General features: G+C 40.3%; 1 pseudogene; it reads left to right on the forward strand.

The window, feature by feature from the left end:
- Nucleotides 1-19,017: 19,017 nt before the first annotated feature.
- Nucleotides 19,018-19,393, forward strand: LOC103004629 (tumor suppressor candidate 2-like; annotated as a pseudogene).
- The last annotated feature ends 233 nt before the right edge of the window (nucleotides 19,394-19,626 follow it).

Consider the following 19,626-nt stretch of genomic DNA (forward strand, 5'->3'; position numbering starts at 1 on the left):
GTCTCCATCTTAAGCCAGGTCTGCATCATTTTCTTCATTATGATATCTCACTTGGTTTCATCCCTGTCACCTCATTTTAGAATTATTAATTATTTCAATTGCTCATTCCTTCTATTCGCTTTACTTTTACCGGCTTGGTCAAGTTTCTCTACTTTCACAGCACTTCCTCCTCATTCCAGACCCTGGTTTTCTGGAAGTTCTTCTAGGCTTTTGAATTCCACTAGTATTTACTTTTCCCTCTTTAACTATATTTTTCATTAAAAAATTTATTAGTAAGCTGTTATGTGACAATGCCTTTGTTAGGAAACATGAAAGATATAAGGGGGGGTCATTTCACTGCTGTAGGCTTCAAATGCTTACAATTCCATTAGTTTATAGCAGTGGCTCGCAATCAACTACCGCTCATCTTTCTACATTTCAGCTCAGAAAATTAGGTTTCAGTCTTCTCTTTCTTATTCTCTTTGTCCTCGTGGGTTTACAATTTTTTTAAAAAGCCATTTATGGTAGCTTTTAGTGAGGACTTGGTAGAGAACAGAGTAAAATTATGTGCTTCATTTTCCATCTTTAACCAGCAACCTTTATTTTTATACTAACATAGAAAAGTTAAATAATGTTTATGCCACTCTAATAAGCTATTTTACCTGCCCACTTCCTACAAGCCTCTAGAATTTTTAAACAGCTTCTTTAAACCTCTCTTTCCAGACTGCCCTGGTGACGCAGTGGTTAAGAATCCACCTGCCAAGGCAGGGGACACAGGTTCGAGCCCTGGTCTGGGAAGACTCCACATGCTGCAGAGCAACTAAGCCCGTGCGCCACAACTACTGAGCCTGTGCTCTAGAGCCTGCGAGCCACAACTACTGAGCCCGTGTGCCACAACTACTGAAGCCCGTGTGCCTAGAGCCCTTGCTCCACAGCAAGAGAAGCCACTGCTATAAGAAGCCCATGCACCACAATGAAAAGTAGGCCCCGCTTGCCTCAACTAGGGAAAGCCTGTGCTCAGCAACAAATACCCAGTGCAGACAAAAATAAATAAATAAATAAATAAATTTATTTAAAAAAAAAAAATCAACAACCCTCTCTTCCCCCTCAGGCTCCCTCACCCTCAGCTGCTGGGTTTTTCTGAGAGAGTTTAGAATTTCAGTTTCAGGCTATTATAAATTTTCCCCTGCAATATGTCTCATCTGTTTCAACAAACCTATGGAACACTTAGATTGTAATTCTCTGTTTCTTTATCATAGTTTTAACTATAGATAAGGTACAATGCTTGTTATTTCTTGTATTCTTGATATTTTCTTAAGATATTTGTTTTGACATCATCCTTATTACATTTAATGTATTTCCTTGAGTACTTTCCTCAGCTGATTTTATGGGTGGTTTACTTTATTCATGTCGGATCACATCTTTTATCTTTTTTTAAATCAATGATATCATTGCTGAGTATGGAATTATTGGACTTCCATACCGTTATAACAACATCCTATAATTTTATAATATCATCTTTTAGTCACCAATGTTACAGATGAAAAGATGAACACCAACCTGATTTCTTTCTTTGTGAATAATGTGTTCTTTCTGCCTGAAAGTTTGTAGGTTATTTTCTTTCTCTGAAGAGTTCAGATACTTCAACAGGATATAATATGTCTAAGTGTGTGCTTCTTTCTCACTTATCAAGCCGGATTCTTCTTTTTTTTCCCAGCTTTTAGTTTTATTGATCTTTGCTATTGTTTTCTTTGTTTCTATTCCATTTATTTCTGGTCTGATCTTTATGATTTCTTTCCTTCTACTAACTTTGGGTTTTGTTTGTTCTTCTTTCCCTAGTTCCTTTAGGTGTAAGGTTAGATTGTTTATTTGAGATTTTCTTGTTTCTTGAGGTAGGATTGTATCACTATAAACTTTCCTCTTAGAACTGCTTTTGCTGCATCCCATAGGTTTTGGATCATCGTGTTTTCGTTGTCATCTGTCTCTAGGTATTTTTTGATTTCCTCTTTGATTTCTTCAGTGATCTCTTGGTTATTTAGTACCGTATTGTTTAGCCTCCATGTGTTTGTGTTTTTTACGTTTTTTCCCCCTGTAATTTATTTCTAATCTCACAGTGTTGTGGCCAGAGAAGATGCTTGATATGATTTCAATTCTCTTAAATTTACTGAGGCTTGATTTGTGGCCCAAGATGTGATCTATTCTGGAGAATGTTCCGTGTGCACTTGAGAAGAAAGTGTAATCTGCTGTTTTTGGATGCAATGTCCTATAAATATCAATTAAATCTATCTGGTCTATTGTGTCATTTAAAGCTTGTGTTTCCTTATTAATTTTCTGTCTGGATGATCTGTCCATTGGTGTAAGTGAGGTGTTAAAGTCCCCCACTATTATTGTGTTACTGTCGATTTCCTCTTTTATAGCTGTTAGCATTTGCCTTATGTATTGAGGTGCTCCTATGTTGGTGCATATATATTTATAATTGTTATATCTTCTTCTTGGATTGATCCCTTGATCATTATGTAGTGTCCTTCCTTATCTCTTGTAACATTCTTTATTTTAAAGTCTATTGTATCTGATATGAGTATTGCTACTCCAGCTTTCTTTTGATTTCCATTTGCATGGAATATCTTTTTCCATCCCCTCACTTTCAGTATGTATGTGTCCCTAGGTCTGAAGTGGGTCTCTTGTAGACAGCATATATATCGGTCTTGTTTTTTGTACCCATTCAGTGAGCCTGTGTTTTGGTTGGAGCATTTAATCCATTCACATTTAAGGTAATTATCAATATATATGTTCCTATGACCATTTTCTTAATTGTTTTGGGTTTGTTTTCCTATGTCCTTTTCTTCTCTTGTGTTTCCCACTTAGAGAAGTTCCTTCAGCATTTGTTGTAGAGCTGGTTTGGTGGTGCTGAATTCTCTTAGCTTTTGCCTGTCTGTAAAGCTTTTGATTTCTCCATCGAATCTGAATGAGATCCTTGCCGGCTAGAGTAATCTTGGTTGTAGATTTTTCCCTTTCATCATTTTAAATATATCATGCCAATCTCTTCTGGCTTGTAGAGTTTCTGCTGAGAAATCAGCTGTTAACCTTATGGGAGTTCCCTTGTATGTTATTTGTCATTTTTTCCTTGTTGCTTTTTTTTTTTTTTAATTTTATAGCTACTTTATTTATTTATTTATTTATTTATGGCTGTGTTGGGTCTTCGGTTCGTGCGAGGGCTTTCTCTAGTTGCGGCAAGTGGGGGCCACTCTTCATCGCGGTGCGGGGACCGCTCTTCATCGCGGTGCGCGGGCCCCTCACCATCGCGGCCCCTCCCGTTGCCGGGCACAGGCTCCAGACGCGCAGGCTCAGTAGTTGTGGCTCACGGGCCCAGCTGCTCCGTGGCATGTGGGATCTTCCCAGACCAGGGCTCGAACCCGTGTCCCCTGCATTAGCAGGCAGATTCTCAACCACTGCGCCACCAGGGAAGCCCCTTCCTTGTTGCTTTTAATAAGTTTTCTTTGTCTTTAAGTTTTGTCAGTTTGATTATTATGTGTCTTGGCGTGTTTCTCCTTGGGTTTATTCTGCCTGGGACTCTGCGCTTCCTGGACTTGGGTGGCTATTTCCTTTCCCATGTTAGGGAAATTTTCGACTATAATCTCTTCAAATATTTTCTCGGGTCCTTTCTCTCTCTCTTCTCCTTCTGGGACCCCTATAATGTGAATGTTGGTGTGTTCAATGTTGTCCCAGAGGTCTCTTAGGCTGTCTTCATTTCTTTTCATTCTTTTTTCTTTATTCTTTTCCGTGGCAGTGAATTCCACCATTCTGTCTTCCAAGTCACTTATCCGTTCTTCTGCCTCAGTTATTCTGCTATTGATTCCTTCTAGTGTACTTTTCATTTCAGTTATTGTATTGTTCATCTCTGTTTGTTTGTTCTTTAATTCTTCTAGGTGTTTGTTTTTTAATTCTTCTAGGTCTTTATTAAACATTTCTTGCATCTTCTCGATCTTTGCCTCCATTCTTTTTCCAAGGTCCTGGGTCATCTTCACTATCAATATTCTGAATTAGTTTTCTGGAAGGTTGCCTATCTCCACTTCATTTTATTGTTTTTCTGGGGTTTTATCTTGTTCCTTCATCTGGTACATAGTCCTCTGCCTTTTCATTTTGTCTATCTTTCTGTGAATGTGGTTTTCATTCCACAGGCTGCAGGATTGTAGTTCTTGCTTCTGCTGTCTGTCCTCTGGCGGATGAGGCTATCTAAGAGGCTAGTGTGTCTGCCTGATTCTTCTTGGTGGGTCCTTTCAATCCAAAATTCAAGTCCTTTTAACTCAGTGAAGTTTTCTTTTATGACTTCTTTTACTGTTATTTCTTTGTTGTTTTTCCCATTTTGGAACTCCAATAATTGCTTGTTACTTCTACATGGCACATTCAAATCTTATAAAAAATAAGGTACCTAACTTAGGTCAGTATTTGATAGTATGGGTATATTACCTAAAAGTGGCATAGCAGGTGTATATTTCATAGTATAAATTCAGGTGTCAAAAATGAAATTTTATTTTTCTATAATTGAACTAAAATTAACTTGGAGTCTTCTAATCTCAGAAAACTAAATCTTTTGCCACAAAAGATTTAGTAAACCCAGTCACTTTAGGATTTTTATTTATTTGGGCCCTCTCTCCTTTTTTCTTGATGAGTCTGGCTAAAGGATTATCAAATTTGTTTATCTTTTCAAAGAACTAAGCTCTTAGTTTCTTCGATCTTTTCTATTGTTTTTTTACATCTCTATTTTATTTATTTCTGCTCTGATCTTCATTAATTTCTTTCCTTCTACTAACTTTGGGTCTTCTTTGTTCTTCTTTTTATAGTTCCTTTAGGTGTATTAGGATTTTTAACTTTATCAATTCAGGATTTAAACTGGGGAGAAAAGAGAAGATAATACATTGCTCAGCAGTTGCCTCTTCTGTCAAGGCTGGGCTTTGTAATCTAAGCTTAGTGCTTGTAAATCACTGAGGAACTGGGGGAAACATTTCTTTCTGGTCCATGTCTATGCTGGCTTCTGCTGAAATGTGAAATCCCTAGTAGTCTTTGGCCATTGGTATACTTGCTCCTACATCTGCTTCTGAAATGTCTTCATCCTGCATGCTTTTCCAGATCTATGTGGGTTACTCTACCTCCTCTTAATCTTGACTATGAGGCTGTTCTATGGCCACCATCTGCTCTTAGCAATTCCAGACTTTTCTCAGGGGCATGGGACACTTTCAGATACTCTGTAATAGCTCTCTGGTACTGTGGGAGATTTAGGGTATTTTCTTAGGCCTTTTGCCTAAATACACATGGCTTTCATTTTGAACTTAATACTACAAAGCCATGAAGATACCAGGAGCTTCTCCATGAGAAAATCAAGTATGAACCCTTCTATTTTGAAGACTAACATGAACCTATCTGTAGCTTCTATCACTACCCCACAACTGTCAGCATCAGAGGCTTGGCCTTGAGGGCAGAAATGGGTACTAGATCCATTTCAAGGATGAAACTGCAGCTAAATACTAGTTGCTTTGCTTTCTTTCCCTTGTCCCATCCACCGATTTTACTTTCATCCCTTTTCCAACTGAAAAACTGACCTTACATCTTTATGTATTCCTTCTTATTTTTGCTCTAATGTATAAATTATTTTCTGAATTGTCCAGACTCTTAGCTTCTTGAGACTTAAAAACTGGTTTTGCTCTCCAAAACTCTAGCTCTTACAAATCAAAAACACATAGGATTGTCAGGCTATACCATCTCAGGTCAGAGTTACTCAACTCTACCATTGTAGCATATAAGACAGTATATAAATAATGGGCATGGCTAGAATAATAGAATAATAATGGGTTCCAAAATTCCAAAGCTTTATTTACAAAAACAGACTGCTGAACCAGATTTGGTCCGCAAGCTGTAATTTGTCAACCCCTGGGCTAGAGAGTAATTTTAATCTGAACTCATCTATAATACCTTAGACGTTCCTGATTATCTACACAACAGAGGGTAGCATAATTTTGGAGAATGAATAGCAAATGAAGTTCTACTCTACCCATGCAGTTCTTATCAGAGAAAGCAGCTCGAATCTAGTAAGGGAAGGAGAACGTTTATGATCTTACCCAAACTGAGTTTTAAGATTGGTGGACATAAGTAACAAGGATCTCTGGAGGTGCAACTGTGGAAAGATTGGGTGTCTTTCCTGCCCATCAGTTCAGGTGTTCTCCTCTTTGGGAATACCTCTTTAAGATGCAAACACGCCTGTTTATTTACTTTGAGACTTTATTTCTGAACTACAGAGATAAGGAGGTCAGGGTGATTATCACAACAATTGCTAGCAATTCCTCACCACATCTCTGGGGCATCAGTTAATGTTAGTGAAGGAGATCAGAATATGCCACCCCAAAATATGCCATTTTGGCGTAAGGATTATTTTGAGCTGGAGGCAAATGAGAATCAACAGATGGAGAAAGAAGCCTTCTCAGAGCTTATCTTATCTGAATAAAAGCAGACACTTCTGAGAAGTGAGGTCTGCTATAAATCCCCTTTCTCAGGGGAATTTTATGGTCATGAGGAAGATGGAAGGTCAGCACTGAGATAGGTCTGCAAACCAACCTTTCTGAAATAAACCTTATGTTTCATTAGTTTTCCCCATACATTTCCTAGTCACTTTCCCACAGTTTACCACCCTTAGCCCAGACTCCTTTTTCTTTTGTCTTGTCATGTCTCCACAATTTATCATTCTTTGTTAAAAAGGTATATATAAAATCTGAGGCCTATCCATGTCTTTGGGTCTTCACTTTTCTGTGAAAGCCTCCAAATGCATAAGTAATAATAAATAATTTTCTCCTGTTAATCTGTCTTTTGTCAGTCTAATTTGTAGGGCCCCAGCTACTTAACCTAAGAGGATAGAGGAAGAAGTTATTTTTTTCCTCCTTTATATTAATTATACTTTTTCAGTATAACTAGAAAATAAAAAGTTCATGAAACTAGGTATGTGGCTTAATTTGGTCAATAAGACCCAGTCATTGGGTTTTTGTTTTTATTGTTGGTCATATCATCTCTCTGGGGGTATTCTCTAGAAGCTGTTTACTGTGAGGTAAAATATGTTAGTGATGATTTGTTTTTGAAAGTGAAGCTGCCATTGTGAATGTAGAGGCTGAATCTATAATTTCTGAGGGAATCAGCGTGTCCTTGAAGTCATGACTTGGGTGTTTGAGGAAACAAGCCTCATATGGGAGGTATAGATGATCTGGTAAACAAGCACCAGAATGTGAATAAATCATTTACGCTCCATTGTTATAAAACAAAATCATGTCCTCCCTTCAGAGCAGAAGTGAGGGACTGAGGTGATGTGAACAGTTAGCTGTGTGGGCTACTGTAGAGGCAGACCTTCAAATTGCAGCTCTGTCACTGGTTGGCTGTGCCTTTGGGGCAAGTTCCTTTCCCTCTCTGAGCCTCAGTTTCTTTACTTGCAAAGGTGGAGATTCACTCAGTTATTGCTTCGTTTATTAAAACACTATCATTTGGGCAGCCTGCCTTGGAACTTACTCTTATTTGTTGAAGATCTCCAGCTTTTGGGGGGGTGGTACTTGTTGGTTCTTACTCTCCACTGCTCCCTCCAGTTTACCGAAGTTCCACCACCATCTCATCTAGCTTGGTTAACTCTTTGGATCTGAACAAATTGTTAGGTACTATGAATTTCAAAGCAAAAGGAAGGAGGGGGCCAGGAGATACCCCTTCCCTCCACTCCTTCTGCTCTGTTCTGAAGTGCCCTTGGCTAGTGCATTCTAAAAGGGATATTTCATTCTTTCACCATTATCTGATATCTTTTGTATATTGGATACTGTACAAAATGCAGAATATACAACACCAGTGAACTATGGTCTTGGTCCTTGAGATGCCAATAATATTGCAAACCCAAATTCTAAAAATGAACCAGACAGACCTCAGAGTCTCTAAGAGTGTAAGCGTGTTCTTCAGTGAATGTTCAAGACAGTGTTTGGCAAAAACAGGTCTCATAATTTTTATAAATTCAAATGCAACACAGTGTCCCATGCGCAGAGAATTTTCCTTGATGTCTTAACCATCTGCTAACCAGCATTCTGCCTCTGTTTATATTCACTTTTACTTCAACTGGACACCTCCAAACATCCCAAGAAGGAAATGTGTGTAAGCTATAAAGAACTTGGAATGTTGCGATGGCTTCAAATAAGTTGGTGATTAGAAAGCTGATGCATGAATATAAGGCATTATTATTCTACACTGACGCTTCAGAGGAGGAAACTAGTTAAGCGAATATTTTCCTCCCTAACATTTTATCCCTGCTGAAATAAGTCAAAATACCCAATGTTCTTTGTATTCAGAGGTGACACTGGTAGCAGCACAACTGTCAGCTGCTGTCAATCCCAGGCTATTGGAAGCAATGTCATGGTGCTTTAACTTGCTTTTCAGTTTGCACAGCATGTCTTTGAAGCATTGCCTCTACTCATCTCTTCCACAGCTCACTGTTCAGCCAAATTGCACTATTTCAGCAGGAACTCAGCTAAATACTTAAAAGCTAGTGGGCCAGCCTCCTCCTTGTTGAGGTTTTAAGTCTGTGTTTTTCAAAGAGAGGTCCTCAGACAGGCAGCAGCCATACTGCCTGGGGTGCTTGTTACATTGCCTATTCCTGGACCTTATCCCTCGACAGAAGGATTCAGAAACTCTGGGAATGGGAGATCAGACAACCTGCATTTTAAGCAAATAAATGCCTCTGGTGATGCCTATGCACTGATGGTTAACACCTCTGAGTTGAGGGCTTTTACAGTCACCAACTATGTTTTGGTTGAGCCTCATGTATTCCTTTACACACTGGGACATCAACAGTCTGTAGAAGCCTGTTCTCAGAAATACACCTGGACATCTCCACAAAGGGTAGGTCTGTTCAAATGATTCAAAGCTTCCCAGAAAACTCCCTGTCCCTTAAATATTTTATGGCTTATATTTTGAAAATGTCCCACTTGCAATCAAGTATATATCTTTCTAAATGGCTAGGTAGATCTAGAACAAAGATAGAAAACAAACCAAATCCAAAACATTAACATACTTTGAAAGAAGAAGAGATTGAATAGTGAGAGTAGAATTACAACTTTTCATGGGAACAGAAAAAGCCCTCAGCTTGGCTGATACACAGGCAAGAACTCTTTCAGGTATTTGTTAAGAAAATGAAAATAAGTGCAATATCTTGGGCTTCCTTCCCAGACAGGTATCCTCCCCGCTGCCCTGCTCAGGGCAGACTGCACTTCCTCTAGTGGCCCAGATGCAGCGGCCATTTCCCCACCTCCTCACCTCCCACCCCCCAGTTCAGAGCTTCCTTTTCCATCCATATTGTTTCTACAACCACAGACATCATTTCTGCCCAATTTTTTAAAACTTTTGATCTTGAAATAATTATAGATTTGCAGGAAACTGAAAAAAAAAAATGTACAGGGAGCTTCCATATGGCCTGCACCAAGCTTCCCCAAGTGTAACATCTTGGACAACTGCAGTACGATATCAAAGCCAGGAAACTGATAATAGTGGTTGGTACAATCTAGAGCTTCTTCAGACTTGACCAGTTTTACCCGCACCGTGTGTGTGTGTGTGTGTGTGTGTGTGTGTGTGTGTGTGTAGATCTAAGCAAATTTATCACACGTGTAGATTAGCATAACTACTACCGAAATTAAGCTACAGAACTGTTCCATCACCCAAGGCTCCCTTGTGCTACTCCTTCACAGCCATGCCTAGCCTCTTCCACCACCATCTCTAACCCCTAGCAATAGCTAATCTGTTCTCTAGCCCTATAATTTCATACAATTATTTTTTAATAGCATTTTCATAGCCTTGGAGCAACTTCCAACCATGCTGAGCTTCCTGCCTGGACTGTCCAAGTTGTCTCCCAAGGTACCAATGACTGTTTTTGTTAGTGCTCTAGTTATAAAACTGCATAAATTTTTAGTGGTCTGACTGTAATCCTAATTCCTAAAAGCATTATTTTGCATGTATAATTTTGCTGAATGTGTGGTTTTTCAGCAATGTCTATTATGTCACAGCAGAAATATTTGTATAATGGCTCCAATATAATAAAAGTTTATTTTTTATCCAAAGAAGAGTTCAAGGAAGATCTTCTATATAGCAAGTATTTCTCCTCCAATTGGCAGTCAAGTCACCCACACTCTTTTCATCTTGTGACTTTGCCACTTTGATGGTTAATTTTATGTGTCAACTGGACTGGGTCATGGGATGCCTAGTGATTTGGTTAAACATTATCTCTGGGTGTGTCTGTGAGGGTGTTTCTGGATGAGATTATATTTGAATCAGGAGACTGAGCAAAGCAGATTGCCCTCCCCAGTGTGGTCAGGCCTTATCCAATCTGTTGAAGGATTGAACAAAATAAAAGGCTGAATAAGAAAGAATTCCTTCTCTCTGCCTGACTATCTTTGAGCCGGGACATCGGTTTTCTCCTGTCTTTGGACTCAGATGTGGACTGAAATTTACACCATTGGCTCTCCTGGTTCTTAGGCCTTTGGACTTGGACTAGAACTGTACTACTGGTTCCCCTGGATCTCCAGCTTGCCATCTGCAGATCTCAGGATTTTCAGCTCCCATAATCATGTGAGCCATTTCCTGATAGTAAATCTCTTTCTCTCTATATATCCTATTGGTTCTGTTTCTCTGGAGAGCCCTAAATAATACAGCCACTCTCTAGGGCTGTGCATAGTTGCAGTTGCACCTCTCTAGAGGATGGGTACGGAGAGAATGGGAGAAGCACAGCTACTTCATTGAGATTTGACTAGGAAACAGTCTGATCACTTTCACTTACATCCCATTGGCTAGAACTCAGTCACATGGCCACACTCAACTGCAACAGGAGTTGAGGAAAGTTGTCTAGATCAAAGGACATCTCTCTTCTAGCTTCTAAAAATGGAGGTTTCCTTAGCAGGAAAAACTGGGAGAAGAAATGGCTTTGGGATAAACAAAACTAGTGACTAAAAAAAGAATGCATGCAAAGATGATGCCACGAAAATGTTCATCACAGAGTTGTTTACAACAGTGAAAATATTTTAACAATCTAAATAAGCTATAATAGGAGATTGGTTAAATATAATACATTATGATGGATTCATACAACAGAATAAAATGCGATGTTCAAAATAGTATTGTAGAAGAAAACATGACTTAGAACTACATGGAAAATGTTTATAATGCATTGTTAAGTATGAAAAGCAGGTAATGAAACCTATATAATATATTTCCTCTTTCGTAAAACATCAACAAAAATAGTAAATATGTGCACAGAAGAGAGACAGGATGGGTATATACAACAATTTTAGTAGTGGTTATCCTTCTCTGGAAAATTATAGGTGATTCTTAATTTCTTCTCTTTTTTAAAATCTGTATTTTCTAATTTGCGGGGACTATGCCACAAATGTATTACACTTGAATAGAAATAATAAAAATTTAATTTCTTTTTAATAATAAAAAGAAAATAATAGATATAGATGACCATAAAACTGGTGACCTGGGTTTGAATCCTCACTCTACCATTTACTAGTTGTATGACCTTGGGTGAGTTACTAACCTTTCTAAGTATTGATTTCCTCATCCATAAAATGAGAACACTGGTAATAAAAATACCAACCTCACTGGTTTGTTATGAGGCTTAAATAAAATATTGTTCTACAGTTCAGTACTTGGCACACAGTAAGAGCTCAAAAAGCTTAACCATTGTTATCATGATCATTATTAACAGTAATAATAGTGTCTTAGGGCAACTCAAGGTCATGGGGTAACATGGAAGTCATTGATGGTTCTCTCCACTCCTGGGTCAAATATCGATCTTCATAAATAAATTCCTGTTCCCCCCAAATCTACATTGCTTTTCTTTCACCTCAGTTTTGGCACCATCAATCCATCATCATTAAAGATCATTTCTAAAGAATTCAGCTCTTAAGAAACTTCTAGGCATTTATGATGACCACATTTTATAGCACACATCTCTCTCACCACCTCCACACACATACCTATCTCCATTCCCAATGTTTCTTTTATGTGGAGCTAACTCTCCTGGCTCTCTCCAGCCCCTCACTCACTCCTCCCCCTTCCCTCAGCCAGGACTTCCTTTCCTTCTCTTTGGGGAGCCTGCCCTGGGCCAGCGCGCAGTATGGTTAAGTCTGGTTAATTCTGGATGCTGTAGGGGAAGCCCATTTGGCAGTGTCTCTAACCTGGACTTTATCAGTGATAAAGAGGATATTTTGGTCCCTATCTGCCTTATCCTTTGTCTTATTTCTTAATTGGTTCAAAACCTGGATAGGGAATGCAGTTTTATTCGTTGGGCCCTACTCAAAGTTCCCAAGAAAACACACACACACACAAACACACACACACACACACACACACACACACACACATACACAGCTTTTTGATAATACAACTTCAAAGGATAAAGGTGGGGTTTTGTGTGTGTGTATGTGTGTGTTTTGTTTTTAACTAAAGCTATGGTAGGAAGCAGGCAGCCAGGAAGGTATACTAAAGCATCTAAAGAAATAAAAATATCTTTAGATGCTTTAGTATACCTTCAGAATAGGAAAGACTTGGTGAGTGCTCAATGTGGATTCAGTTTGCATTTTTAGGATAGGCTAGTGGTTCTCAAACTTTAATAGTGACAAAGAATCACCTGGGGGTGATGTTGGAATTCATATCTGATTCAACAGGTTTGGTGGGGAGCCTAGCTCCACAGGAAGTTCTGTATTTCCAATAAGCTCCAGGTAAGGCTGCTGCCTCTGGTCCACAGACAACACCTTAAGTAGCAAGAGTGTGGAGTATCATGCATTACTATCTTCCACACTCGATAATCACTCATCAACTTTTTTATTTTGAAGCAACTTTACATTAGTAATTATTTTGCTTAATCTAATATTTACCATGTGCCTACAATTTCCTAACTATATGTCTATCTGGATAGCATGTCATATTTGCTCACCTGCCTCCACCTTTGAATGGCTCCCATCATCAGCAGGCTTTTTTGCTGTTTAACAAACCACGCCAGATGCAGTGGCTTAAAACAACAACCATTGCTGTGCTCACAGTCCTTTGACTTGGCCAGTTACCCAGCCGGGTCTTATGGTAGTTCTATTTTTAGTTTTTTTGAGAAACCTCCATACTTTTTTCCACAGCGGCTGCACCAATGTACATTCCCACCAACAGTGTAAGAGGGTTCCCTTTTCTCCACATCCTTGCCAACATTTGTTATTTGTATTCTTTTTGACGACAGCCATTCTGATAGGTGTGAGGTGATATCTCATGGTGGGACAGCCATTCTGATAGGTGTGAGGTGATATCTCATGGTGGTTTTGATATGCATTTCCCTGATGATTAGTGATGTTGAACATCTTTTCAGGTGTCTGTTGGCCATCTGCATTAAAAGTAGGTATTCTTATTGCTTCCTTTTACAAATTAGGAAAATGAAATGCAGAGAAGTGAAGTAACTTGTCCAAGATCACAGAGCCAGGAAGCCAAAGACCAGGATTTGAACCCATATCTCTTGAACTCAAGAGCCTGGCCTTTTCAGTTAGTCTCCTAAGGGAATGAAGATAAATGGTGTTGAATATGCCACATGCAGATAATTAAGAATTGAACAAAAAGTGTATGTTTGTCCACTTGAGAATGCAAGTCGGGCTTTGGGGGTAGAAGAAGGTCTCAGGGTTAATGGGCTTCTCATAGAGATGAGCTCAGATTTTAACTCAGATCTATAGGTTCACAAACTATTCTCACTTCTCTGTAGAACAGTTTTCAGGCTCTGTAAAACTGAATCATTGATAAAATGATTACAGACTCACAAAAAGCTGAAAAAAATTCTAGAATGCTAACTCATTAGTGTTGAGGGAGATACAGAAGTTACAACCACACCAGCACAGGTGTCAGATGGGCAGCGTGATCTTTCATCAATAGGGAAACCTAGTTAAGATGAAAGGGTTGCAGAGTGTGTTTATTTCCTGCCTTCTTCTGTAAATGATTTGAGTCCATTGCAAAGGGAGTGGCTATTTTTAAGTAATACAATCACCAATGAGGGATGGTGAGTCATTCTCGATGAAAAAGCTAAATCTGTCAAGCTGACGGAAAGACTCATATTGAGTCATCAGTGCGCCATCTCTCTTGGGCAATACTGGAGAAATTCTCCTCTGTCAGCGTCTCCATTTTCAATATTCCATGAGCACGTCAGTATGGATTGGGCTCCCCTTTCTTGGTTTGGGAATGTGAAGTCTGCTCTACTCTGATTTTCTGACTCTGATTACTCCCTCTCCAGCATCACAGTAGCAATCTGGGCAGCTGTCACCAGGGGATGACAATGCCTCAGGCTTAGTTACATAGGGATGGGGTAATTGGTCAATCTTCCTGTAGTGTGAATAACTCAGGGAAAATAATATTACCAGGTAAAGTGGATGATGCTTTAAAGACATTTTTTTCCCCTCATGAAAAATGTGATAACAATTGAGATTGTGAAAGAAAGAAATGCAAACACCTAGTGTACTAGTCATAATTGAGTGCAGGAAGCAGACATGCCTCTAGATATTTTAACTGTGAAGGGACTTAATATAGAGAATAAGGTGTTTACAAAATCATCGGGAGTTCTAGGGGTGTGGTCCCTAGACTGGGCCTCTAGAAATGCGTTCCAGAATACTGCAGAACTGACCTGCCAGGGAAGATACCACCTCTGGGGCCATTGCTATGGCTACTGATGTCAAGAACCCAGAGCTGAGACTGTGTTCCTAGTATCAAGGTCACACTGCCTCTGGACACCCAGCAGGCTAAAGAATGGATTCTGAAAGGCCAGAAATTTCATGTGTCTACTGCCTTGCTTGCCAGTGACAAGAAACAGTCAAAAGAAGCAGGAAATGCCCTCCATCTTCTAAGTCTCACACAAGTACAGCTAATTGGCTAAACTTGGTTTGTTTCTAGAGTGCTAGTTGGGAGTCTGGAGAATGTATTTCGTAATTGTCCAGCTTCCGGTAAGGCCCATGAGAAAGAGGCTGCACGAGCCAGTCCACACTCTTCACACCCAGGGTCAAGTGACTGACTCAGTACCATGGCCACTACTAGCTGCAACAGCAGACATCAGGGTCTACCATTTGCTGAGTGCTCCCTTGGTGCCAGCGCCGGGCTGAGCCCTTTACATCTGTCATCGCCTTCCCCTCACTATTATTAGATTCCTTTCACAGAGGAGGGAGCTGGGGTCTAGAGAGATTGGGTAATTTGCACAAATTTATGCTGGAGGAAAAGGAGGAACCAAGCTCTGAACTCCATCTGCCTGATTCCAGAGGCCACTTCCTCACCATTACTTGACCACCAGCCACTCACTTCCCTTTATCACTGCTCCCCCACCCACCATCACTCTAAGTCAAGGGCCTCTGAAACTCTCCTCACTCTCTTTCAAGTGTCAGCGAGCCCCAGGCTCTGGGCCAGTTCACAGACTCCTGACAAGTCTCCCACAGCTTTCCTCTTGGCTCCTGCTTTTGCAGGAACTGTAACCATCTAGCAGTTTTATTGCTTGGAAGAAGCTTTCTCTACCCATCCCTCCTCCCTCTGGAGAGAGAATTGCTTTACTCATCCCAGAGAAGGTCTTCAATTACCTTCTGCTACATCCACATCTACTTTTATTTCATCTTTCTCCATCTGAAATAGAGATGAAGGTGAGACCAGGATCTCTGAATTCTGAGGCTTAGCAAAATGTAATTACTACAATTTTTTCTTTTTCTAATCACAGGAGACTTTTCTGAGCAACCTAGTTACTGATTCTACTACTCCCTCACTTCCTCCTTCCAACTGCTCTTTGAAGCTTGACATTGGTGTGGAAGTTATTTTGCTTCAAATTGCTTAAGAGGCCTCATTAATGAGGTTGACAACAGCCAGATCCTGCCATGCTTCATGAGACTTGTCATTTCCCCCACGCTAAACATTTTTAGAACACATGTGAGTGGAATGACAAAGTGATGTGGTCATTATTTGCCTATTCGCATTTGCCTTTGGAAAGTATCTCCTTAATTTGAAATATCCTCATCACATGAGGTGTCACCTGCTCATCTCTGGTCCCTGCTCTCTCCCCTCTCTTCATATCTGGGTTCATTCAGCAACCACCAAATGATAAGCAATCTTTGGGACCCATTTTTATCATTTATTCCTTCAAAAATGTTTGTGAATGCTTACTATGTGTCAGACACCATGCTAAGTGCTGGAAGAGTAGGTGAATAGATAGTCATGGTTCCTGTCTTCCAGGAGCTTCCATTCCAGACATTACCCAAGCAATCAACTCATTAAAGAATTTTAAGTGAATATATGGAGCATTTACTTCAAACTAGGTTCTTACTTAGATATGGTGATCCGGGAAGGTTTCTCAGAAGAGGTGACATTTACACTGAAGGAAAAGTAGGAGCTAGCCATACAAATGGAGGAGGGGAAGATCATTTAAGACAGCAGGCACAGCATGTGGGTAGGTCCTGAGGTCGGAAAGGAAAAATTTGGTGTGTTCCAGGGTCTGCAAGGAGGTCAGTGGGGTGGGAGCCCACAGGCTAGAGGGGAAAGATATCACTTGATGTTAGTGGGGACTAGACTTTGTGGGGCCTTACAGGTCAAGGTAAGGAGTCTGGATTGTATTTGAAGTTGTCTAAGGTTAATGAGATGCCTGGCATAGGTGGCAGAGGGAAGATGGAGAGAAAGGGCTGGGGTGAGGCATGAAAAGATTGTTGATAGATGAACTGTGAGTGGTGGTGGAGTGGAAGAGTCTATGGTGCCTTCTGGGTCTTCAGATGCTATCAGGGCTCAGCATCAAGGACTCCTGATACCAATATGGTGGGGTCTTTTCTGCCCATAAGGTTTAATGGCTTTAAGACTTACTCATATGCTTTTGGCGACCTGTCCTCTCTCCCCTTCGGGCAATATTTTTGTTACTCCATCCACATCCCATTGGATAGATCTTTGAGGCTGCATATTTACCTATCTAAAGCATGGACCATGCAGTGCCTCTTGGCTCTGACACTGTGGGGGGACGGGGGGGTGGTTGGTTAAGAGCACAGTCTCCAGAGCCAGACAGCACAGTCAGAATCCTGGCTATTTCCCTTGACTACTGGTGCAATCTCACCTGGCTTCTTTGAGTCTTAGTTTTTTCAATTATAAAATGGGGTGAGGATAATAATACCTGCCTCATAGGGCCACTGGGAAGATTGGATGAGCTACTGCAGGTGAAGTCCTCAGGGCAGCACCTGGCACATGGGCTCAGTGTTAGCTCTTATTAGAGCTAGGGACCAGGTGCTTTTGAACTGCCTTTATTTCACTCTGCACCCACTCTAAGAGCAGGATTTAGTGCTTCAAGACATCCCCCAAAAGATCCAATCCCATAATGGATTAACAAGAAAAGACTATTTTACTAAGTGTTTCATAGGGAGATGGAGAATGGGGGTTTCCTCTAGAATGTACAGCACTTCACCTCAAAATCCCCGTTGAAAATCTGGCCCCTTCTCTCCCTCCCTGGCCACTTGCTGTGTATCTACATTCCCCCGCTACCCCTCACACTTCATTCTTGTAGTTTCCCTGGTCTTTGGACCTGGACCCTGCTTCCCACCTCATCCTTAGTTTTTTCATAGAAACCATTATTGCTTTTGCTAATCCTCTCTTTGTTTTCTATTTCCTTAATTTCCAGTCTTACCTTTATTATTTCTTTCCTTCTATTTTCTTCAAGTTTATTTTCTATTGTTTTACTAATTCTTGAGATAAAAGCTAAGAAAAGTTTAGCTTTTTTTTTTTCCTTTCTACTATTGCTTTTTTCCTTCCATGCCCCCTCCCTTTTGCTTTAAAAAAAAAATTAATTTATTTTGGCTGTGCCGGGTCTTAGTTGTGCCCCCTGCATTGGGAGCACAGAGTCTTAACCACTGGACCACCAGGGAAGTCCCCTCTTTTGCTTTTAAAGTCATATGTTTCTCCCAAGCATGGTTTTAGCTTCTTCCCATAAGCCTTGATATGTGGTATTTTTATTATCATTCAGTTCAAAATACTTTCTAATTTCTATTATAACATTTTCTTTGATGTATGGAGTACTTACAATATTGCTTAATTTCCAAATAGTCTTGTTTTTGTTATCGATTCTTAGCTTAGTTGCACTGTGTCAGATGAGGTACTCTGCATGATTTTACTGCTTTGAAATCTGTTGTGACTTGTTTTATGACCCAGGATGTAGTCAATTCTGGAAAATGTTCCACGTGACCTTGAAAAGAATGTGTGGCTCTGCAGTTGTTGGGTACAGGGCTCTATGAACGTCCATTAGGTCAAGTTTACTAAACATAGTATTTCTTAATCTTAACTAATTTTCTGTGTTAATTTGACCTATTAGTTCCTAAAAGGTGTTCTGTAATATCTCAAAATGACTATAGATTTATCTATTTTTCCTTTTATCAGTTTTGACTTATATATTTTGAAATTATGTTATTTGGTGTATACAAATTTAGAATTATTATATTTTCCTGGTGAGGTGAGTCTTTTATCATTATGAAGTATTCCTCTTTATGTTTAGTAATGCCATTTACCTTAAAGTCTACTTCATCTAATATTAAAAATCTATGTCAGCTTTCTTTTTGTTAGTATTTGCATGTTATATTTCTTCCCATTCTTTTACTTTCAATTCTCAATCTTTGTATAGCCTTTTGTTTTAGATGTGTTCTCAGTACAAAGCATATAATTGTTTGAAAAAAATCGTCTGATAATTTACTCATTTATATTTAATATGGTTTCTATGTGTCCTACCTGTTCTGTTTCTTTTCCACTCTTTTCTGCCTTATTTTGAACTGATTATTTTTTGTTATCCCACCTTTCCCCCGTGTTAGATTGGAAATTACACACTTTTAGAAACTATTCCTAGGAGCCTGCGGAAGGCGGCGCCAGCGGCACCTGCGAGCGGAGGCCTAGGTGGGGCATGGCGGCGCCGACGGGCCTGTGAGAGCAAAGCTGTCGCGGGGCCCGCCATGCGCCGGTGGCCCTGACATGGGCGCCAGCGGCTCCAAAGCTCGGGGCCTGTGGCCCTTTGCCTCGGCGGCGGGGGGTGGCGGCCCGGAGGCGGCTGTCGCTGAGCAAGCTTTGGTGCGACCGCGAGGCCGAGTCGTGCCCCTCTTCGTATTCACGTGCCGCGGCTCCATGTTCTAGGACGAGGATGGGGATCTGGCTCACGAGTTCTATGAGGAGACAATCGTCACCAAGAACGGGCAGAAGCGGACCAAGCTGAGGTGGGTACATAAGAACCTGATTCCTAAGGGCATCGTGAAGCTGGATCCCCCCCGCATCCACGTGGTTTTCCCTGTGATCTTCTATGAGGTGTGAGCCTGGGGGGTGGCAGGCATAAACACCCCCTGCCCCAGCAAGAAACCCCCCAGGCTCAAGGTGTGGCTTCCACTGAGGAACCTAGGCTGGGGCCACAACCGTGAATAAACTCCACTGGCCCGGAACCTTCAAAAAAAAAAAAAAACAAACTATTCCTTTATTGGTTACCCTAGAGATTATAAAATAAATTCTAGATTTGCAAAAATCTGATATCAATTGGTAGTTTTACTCTCTTTTTGAGATAATACAAGCACCTTTGGAACAATATTTCCCAAA

Source organism: Balaenoptera acutorostrata, chromosome 5, assembly GCF_949987535.1.
Source record: "Balaenoptera acutorostrata chromosome 5, mBalAcu1.1, whole genome shotgun sequence".
In the NCBI taxonomy this organism is placed as follows: Eukaryota; Metazoa; Chordata; class Mammalia; order Artiodactyla; family Balaenopteridae; genus Balaenoptera; species Balaenoptera acutorostrata.